This window comes from Humulus lupulus, chromosome 5 (assembly GCF_963169125.1).
Source record: "Humulus lupulus chromosome 5, drHumLupu1.1, whole genome shotgun sequence".
NCBI lineage: Eukaryota > Viridiplantae > Streptophyta > Magnoliopsida > Rosales > Cannabaceae > Humulus > Humulus lupulus.
Genome location: NC_084797.1, coordinates 21,064,144 through 21,072,332, shown reverse-complemented (window position 1 = coordinate 21,072,332; position 8,189 = coordinate 21,064,144). Strand labels below are relative to the sequence as shown.

The window sequence follows — 8,189 nt, the reverse complement described above, 5'->3', positions numbered from 1 at the left end:
ACTAGTGCAGCGCTCCCTGGTGGAACCTGCTGTCTCAATAAGAAGATCTCCTCCTCTTGACTTTGAAGTCTGGCTTGCATATCAGCAAGCATCTACTGCTAGTTCGCAGGGACTGGCGGAGGGTTCTGACTCTGGTTATCATCTCTAGCCTCAATCTCAGCACCGACTAGTCGAACTGATCGCCTTGGAAGCATAGCTCTCCATGTGTATCTGTAATCAACAACTCGACTGATCGGGCAAAGATAACAAGTTTTAGAAGTCACCCCATGATCCAACACCAACAATTTAGCAAATACATGCAACCATAAGCATTTTAACAATGTTAACATACAATAGTAATGCTAATAAGAATGCCTTTTCATATACACATAACAGTCAAGGGTCAGGCCCTATCACTATATCCACGCTCCCTAATAAGGAAAGCATATAAGGCACTTATTTCTTATTTAAGCAGTTAAATACATAACCACATAAATAGTTACCAAACCCTAAGTCGAGCTTGTATTTAGCAGCGAGTGTACATGCCCAGTCAGTCTTCAGGAACCCTTAAACCTAGACCACTCTGATACCAAGTTGGAACGCCCTAGATAGCCAAGATCATTACACTGTGTATTTTAAATAGTGTTGGACTTGCTAATCAAGTCATTTGGACATAAACGTGTAACTAAGAGTAATTAACGGATTAGGGTTTAAAAATTTTGATCATAGGAATAATTACTTTCATTTAAAAGTTTAAGTCTGTACATGGGATCCCAAAATAAACGTTTACAAGTCATTTACAACTCCGAAGGGTAGTTACAACATAATCCGGCCTAAGCTACAAAATTAGGGTTTGACCCTAGTGCGTATTTGAATCCTCGGCTGTGGCGGTCGAGCAGCTGCATATGTACACGCTGCCCCTAAAGCTCTCCAACTCATCGCTGGTCCAACTTCCTATTTCCCTTACCTAGCCACATAACACCCATGAGCCAAGGCTCAGCAAGAAAACTTAAATCAATAGATTCAATTAAGCAACAAAATATAGATAACATGCTTAGCAGTAATAACCCTACTCAATCAAACACATAGTCCAATTTAAACCGGGTAGTAGAACCCTTCCCGAGCCTTTAGGTTTGAGTTCTCGTGCTCAAAAACCATATTTGGCCAAAATCCCTAATTTGAGTCGCGACGCCCCTCACGAGCGTTGTGGCTCTCTACAAGTTAGAAAGCCCTGACCCCGTTTCACTAGACACGTGCCGCGGCGCAGCCCTGTTGGGAAAACTTATACATGATCTTGTTTATTTTCATGTAAATCTTATATTAAACAAATTAATATAAGACAACCTAGAACATGTTTCTATAATTGAATTTAAAGCGAAGATAATGATAAGAACACTTACATTATACGCAGTGGAATGTATTAGTCCTTCCTTCAGTTTCTCTAACCCTTGAATCCTTTCTGTCGCAGGGTATAACCAAGAAACTGAACAGATCTTTAATTTTCTTCACAGCCTTCCAAAGTATCCTTAGAATCACCTAGACTAGAGTGGGCAATTCTCAACACATGAGATAGATACAAAAAGATGAAGAAGAGAAGAGAATATTGAGACTTAGAAATTGACTTATGTTGTAGAGAGAGATTAAAAACCTAGAGCATCAAAACTAGATGATTTGATCATCTAAAAACAACTCAGATCGTCTTAAAAACATATGTTTTCAACTCTCACTTAGCATTCATTTTATAGGCTCAATTAGGTCATTTATTTAATTAAAAAATCAATAAAATAATAGATAATATCAGCCATTAGGTCGAAATTATCATGGGTTTTAGGCCCGTGAAATTTCCCATTTAATTATAAGCCAATTGGACTTAAAATCAATGTCCGTATTATTTTCTATTGATCAATTAATTAAATAATTATTTAAATCCTTTATCAAATTAATTATTTATAATTTGAACCTTGATTTAAACTTATTTATTAATTTAGACACCAATTTTTCTTAATTAATAAATCTGTCCTAAAATCTCTTTTCTTCTCTAAATTGTATAACTCTGTGAAACTATCCAAAATTGACCTGGTCAACTTTGATAATTAAATTAATTAACTCAGACTATCTAGATGATTTTATCCAAGGTACAGTGGGAACCATGGGCCTATGAAATCAAGCTTCAATAAGTTATCATAAATTTAACAAATAAATTTACTAACTTATTAATTCCTCGTAACTCCACTAAAGACTCAAAATTGCACTCTTGAATTCATAGAACGCTTTATAACAAATATAGATACGTTATTAATTATCCATCATTACAACCATAATTATCACTCAATCCTCTATAGACGATCTACAATAACTTGGGACTAAAATACCGTTTTACCCATCATTGTATTTTATCCTTAAAATACTTAGTTCCTTGTAAATGATATTTCGGTAAACTAATATTAATTACTGAAATGAGATCTCTATCATTTAGCACCTTGAACCAAACTAAAAGGAAACCATCGTTTCATTTCTTCATCAAAATCTATAGATGTTCATCTCTATGATTAACACTCCCACTCAATTATACTACCGAGTTCCCAAGATGTAAGTATGGGCTAGTCCGTAGGGTAAGCTAGTAACGAACAAGTCAAAGAACTCTAACCACTCAGAATACTAACCACTCAGAATTGAGATTGAATTGACATATGGTCAACTATATGATATGACTAGAATAAATAATAATGGTATGTTTACTTATCCTATCTACTGTCAATATCGACCCAGTCCGATGTAACAAATACATCTGATCTTATCTACTTTGCTAATGTTCTGGAAAGAACATAACACTGCAATGTGTAAGTTGATCATATCGTAGATTGGCAAGTCAATGTAAATCATGTGCATTGACTAATCTTAGGACTAAATATTGTTTGAACATATAATCATATTTATATTCCACTGTGATTACTTCACTACAAATACGATTGGCTATATGTTCGGGATTTAATAGAAGTTTATATTAAACAAATAAAACATGTGAGCAAAGTGATTGACCAAGTCAAAAATTATTTATATTCTCTTATTGATAATAAAAATAGATTACAAATAAATTGAGTTTTAATTGGGGCATAAAACCCAACATGCCCACCAAGCGCTGCGGCGCCAAGGCGATTCAGAGAACCGCCCTAGCCCATGTGTTAATGCGGGTCGCGGTGCTCTAGTAACAGCGTCACGGGGTAACCCTGCAAACCCAGAAAACTCTGTGATTTCAGAAATCGCAACCTGACCCCAAAACTCAATTTAATAGATTTTAGCAGTTTTAACACCAATCTAACACCCAAATAACCAATGATACAAACCCGAAAACAGATTAAGCCCCCAAACACATCAATTATAACTTAAAGTCCTAAAAACTCAAACCCCTCAAGAACACTAAAAAAAATAACAAGGAGAGAACTTATACCTCTGAATCCCTCAGCAAAAATTCGAATCCCCTTAGTTGTTGGTATTCCTAACTCAATTCCTTGCCCAAGCCCTCAATATCCTAGCAATTCTTCTCCAAAACTTAAAAAAAATCCTTAAGAGCCTTAAGAGAGAGAGAGAGAAACGAGATGGAGAGAATGTAAGCTGAGTGTTATGTTTTGTTTCTCAATTTCATAAATTTTCTAGGTGACAAAGGTAATCCCAGGCTAGGGAAAAGACGAAAATACCCCTAGCCTTTACCTTGGTTCTCTAATGACCTCAATGGCATAATAGTCCTTTGCCACATTTCCCACTAAACCTCAAATAACACTATAAATTTCCAATTAACCCCGACATACCCAAATAATCACCAAATAACTTCCCATTACTTGATAAACCCTGAAAATGTACTAGATTACTAAAATACCCCTAGGCTCACCCCGAGCCGGGTATTTGACCCTGTTGTGACTTTTCTGCCAACTCATTCACTAGGATCGCCTCGGGGTGAATATCGCAAATATATCAACATAATAATGTAGTCTTAATCACATAACACATACAACATGTCAAAATTACAAAAATGCATTTATTAACAAAAACGGGCCACATGCATATTTAATACACACAAACATGCTTAAGTATTCATATCACAATATAACTCATATATGACACCTAATCACACATACATTCAATTAAATTCACATATTAATCCATTTGTGCCCTCCCGACACACTAATCGAGGCACTATGCCTTATTAGCAAATTTGGGACGTTACATCAAACCTCACTAGATCTCACGTGTTGAGTACATCTAAAGAGCCTAAAATCAACCTATGAACCCTACATGCCCACATGCGTCCTTTTGTGTTAGAGGACCGAATTGGAAGGCTAAGGTGTGAGCTTTCATAAGGATATGTGTTAACCTGTGAAATTGGCCAACGGTCGTATGTACAGTATACGACATTTTTTGGATGAAATAAATAGAATAAACAATAGAGTACGATTATCTTAAGTAAACACACATAAATTTTATAGTGGTTCAGCTCTGTTCTAATGAACAATAATAACCTAGTCCACTTAGCTTTTAGTATTGAATCACTCGACAATTACACTGATGAACAAAAGTATTCACTCTTTTCTGATTTTCCCAAAATTTCTCCCAAAATGTTCTTCAGATCTCAAAAATTCTAGAAAAAGCGATCCTTTGAAATGAAGCCCTGAATCCTTTATTTATAGTACCCAAGGGCTATTACATGATCAATAATACTGGGATCGTGGTTTGGTACACGACTATTAGGTAGTGGAGATATGTGCCCACCTCCCCATGATTATGAGATCGTGGGTTTCTCGTTGTTTCTCTAGATCGTGGTAGATAATGGGAAAATATTAAGTCTTGGTTGGTCTATGAGACCTAGGTGCTAGGCCCGATGACCTTCTGGATGCTAGACCTGTTAATCCTCTGGGTGCTAGACCTGAAACCTTCTAGGTGCTAGACCTGTTTGATCTCAGTTTGAACGAGTGCGAGTATTTCTCAATGAAGTGTACTTGGGGGTTTAGGTCGACCACCCTATGAATAATAGGGTGGCCGACCACCCAGGTGGTTCTTGAGCATGTCAGGCCGACCACCCTAGGGGTTGGGGTAAGGCCGACCACAGCTATGGGTCCTTGAGCATACTGGGGCCAACCACCCCTAGGGTAGGGGTCAGGCCGACAACTCTTAGGGGCTCTTGGACACACTAGGCCGACCACCCCTAGGGCTCTTGGGCCTGCTTAGGCCAACCACCCTAGGGTTAAGGGTCAGGCCGACTACCCCTAGGGGGTTTAGGCTTGGTTGACTTCCCTATAGGTCCTGGACCTATCTTTTTTGCCCGTCGGTCTTTTCTCAATACTTTGTCATTTTTCATTGATTTGTGATGTCACATGTCGCATTCTCATTCGCCATGTCATCCTCGTATTTTTGAGGGATAAAATTTGCCCCCCAAGTTTATTGTAATGTTTTCAACATTACGATAAACTTGATCCTGACCCGAGAAACATATCGTAGCAGTACTTAAATAGTCAAGTCCCTTGGGACATTTGATAACTCTAGGATTTAGAGTTATTTTCACATCTTTAAACTTAATTTTTGAACCAAACAAAAGAGTAATGAGTTTTTATTTCTTGTAATTGTGTTCAATTTAGTGTGTCTGTGTAGCTAGGGACCTTGTGTTTGCATTGTCATATTTTTCAGTGTTTTTTATGTAAATTTCTGTGTTGTATTAATCAGGAAAGGAAACTTGCAAAATTTGAGAAAGGGAACTTTGGAATCAAAAAGGGAGCAACGAATTCTGAAAGGGGCTTGATGCTGCCTCAATGCTGTAGCATCACCGTAGCATCGGGCAGAGCCAGGAAGGAAACGTGACAACTGCGAGCTGGACTTAATGAGGCATAAGTGGCACTGAGGTGGCGAGAGTATTGTACAATTAAGTCAGCTAGGTGATGTGGCACGTGGAGGACAAGGTGGGAATTGACTTGCTAATTAGGGTAAACCAAGTACCCTAAAAAGAGAGAGTACCATCCGAAAAAGGAGCAGCCCCCATTCTTGGAGACAGCTGATTTTCTTAGACCATTTTTGAGAGAAAACAGAAGAAAAGGAAAAAAAAAAACAGAGAGAGTACAGAGGAGGAAGAGGACCACGAGCTGACAACGAGGGGGATTGAGCACAGCAATTTCTTCTAACTTCTTCTTCTCCCTTCTTCATTTTGTATTGTATTTTCTCTCTATCTAATTTGTGAACAAACTCCATGGATTTGCTAAAGGCTACTGGTTTTGTATTTCTATTATTAAACATGAACTAAGCTTTTGAGGATTTGGGTGGTTATGAACCCTTTGTATGGATCAATATTTTGAATGCATGGTGAAGTTGTTTATGTCATAGTTCAATTGAATGTGCTGTAATGTTAATTGAATGTTAATTACTGGCCATATTTAGCATTTATTAAGTTAGATCTAACTTGGAAAAGGGAAGTCTAGCTGAACCCATTCAATTGATGCAAGAAACTTACCTAGTTTTAGGTGATTTTTAGTAGTGGAATAGGACTATTTTGCTGCCTTGCATAACCTAAAGATTTGGTGCTTGATGGATTGTTTATTGTCTGTTTTTAATACAGGAATGTATTGAGGGAGGTTATAAACAATAGATAGTAAGTTTTGGGAAAAACTCACTGGGTTTTACGAATTCTGTTAACTGTGACATAAATTGCTGACCCATTGCTGAGGCATTGCTGTAGCAACTGGAACGAACAGAGGGGAATTAACCACCCAGATCTATTTTCTCATATTTGAAATTTGCACAGAATTACTTCATTTGGTCTCTGATTTTTAGCTTAATTAAATTTGCTTATTTACAATTAATTCCAGAATTAATTACACAACCTTTCTCTTGATTTGGTTACTGTATTATAAACTGTTTTTGGTTGATTTTACTTTATTTTAGTTGAAAAGTCCCTGTGGAGACGAACTTTGATACTTTATCACTGTATTACTTGTTTGTGACTGTGTATACTTGCGCATATTTTAATTGTTAGAAAATTCACAACAAGTTTTTGGCGCCGTTGCCGGGGATTTTAAAATTAAATTCTGTTTTATCAACTATTTTACAGTTTATTTTCATTGTTTTTGACCTTGTTGGTTCGGGTTGTGCAAACTCAGGTACCTACAGTGTATGAACCAGCAAGAGGACAGTGAACTTGCTCCTATTGACCCCGAGATCGAACGCACTTTCAGAAAAAGGAGAAAAGATCAAAAGGCTAAAAGCCGAGGCACTATGGCTGAACGTGTTGATGATGAGGGGGATGGCCAGCAAGTTACTAATCCCATTGTTTTGGCGGATGACAGAGCCAGAGCAATACGGGAATACGCTGCCCCCATGTTTAATGAGTTAAATCCAGGCATTGTGAGGCCAGAAATACAAGCAGCTCAATTCGAGCTCAAGCCAGTGATGTTTCAAATGCTCCAAACTGTGGGGCAGTTCAGCGGGATGCCAACGGAGGATCCTCATCTCCATCTTCGTTCATTCTTGGAGGTGAGCGATTCCTTTAAGCTTCAAGGAGTGAGTGAAGAAGCATTGAGGCTGAAGCTATTTCCATTCTCTTTAAGGGACCGAGCTAGATCATGGCTCAACACCCTTCCTCCCGATTCCGTTTCAAATTGGAATGACTTGGCTGAGAAATTTCTAAGAAAATACTTCCCTCCCACCAGAAATGCAAAGTTTAGAAGTGAGATTATGTCATTTCAGCAGCTGGAAGATGAGTCCACTAGTGACGCGTGGGAAAGATTCAAAGAGCTTTTAAGAAAATGTCCACACCACGGTATCCCACATTGTATACAAATGGAGACATTCTACAATGGTCTCAATGCAGCCTCTCGAATGGTCTTGGACGCTTCAGCCAATGGAGCCATTCTTTCCAAGTCTTACAATGAAGCATTTGAGATTTTGGAAAGGATTGCAAGTAATAACTATCAATGGTCAAACACTAGAGCTCCTACAAGTAGAAAGGTGGCGGGAGTTCTTGAAGTAGATGCTCTAACCGCTCTAACCGCTCAAATGGCCTCAATGACCAACATTTTAAAGAACATGAGTAGGGGAGGAAATGTACAGCCAGCTGCTGCCATTCAAAGTGTAGAAGTATCATGTGTGTATTGTGGGGACGGGCATACTTTTGAGAATTTCCCTTCAAATCCAGCTTCGGTCTTCTATATGGGTAATCAGAATTTCAACCGCAA

The 8,189-nt window shown here is 38.1% G+C and overlaps 1 non-coding gene across 1 annotated transcript; it reads right to left on the bottom strand.

Moving 5' to 3' along the window:
* Window positions 1-7,671: 7,671 nt before the first annotated feature.
* LOC133781201 (small nucleolar RNA R71) lies at window positions 7,672-7,778 on the bottom strand. The gene has a single exon (XR_009869990.1). It is a non-coding gene; the product is annotated as a small nucleolar RNA R71 (small nucleolar RNA).
* Between the last annotated feature and the right edge of the window lie 411 nt (window positions 7,779-8,189).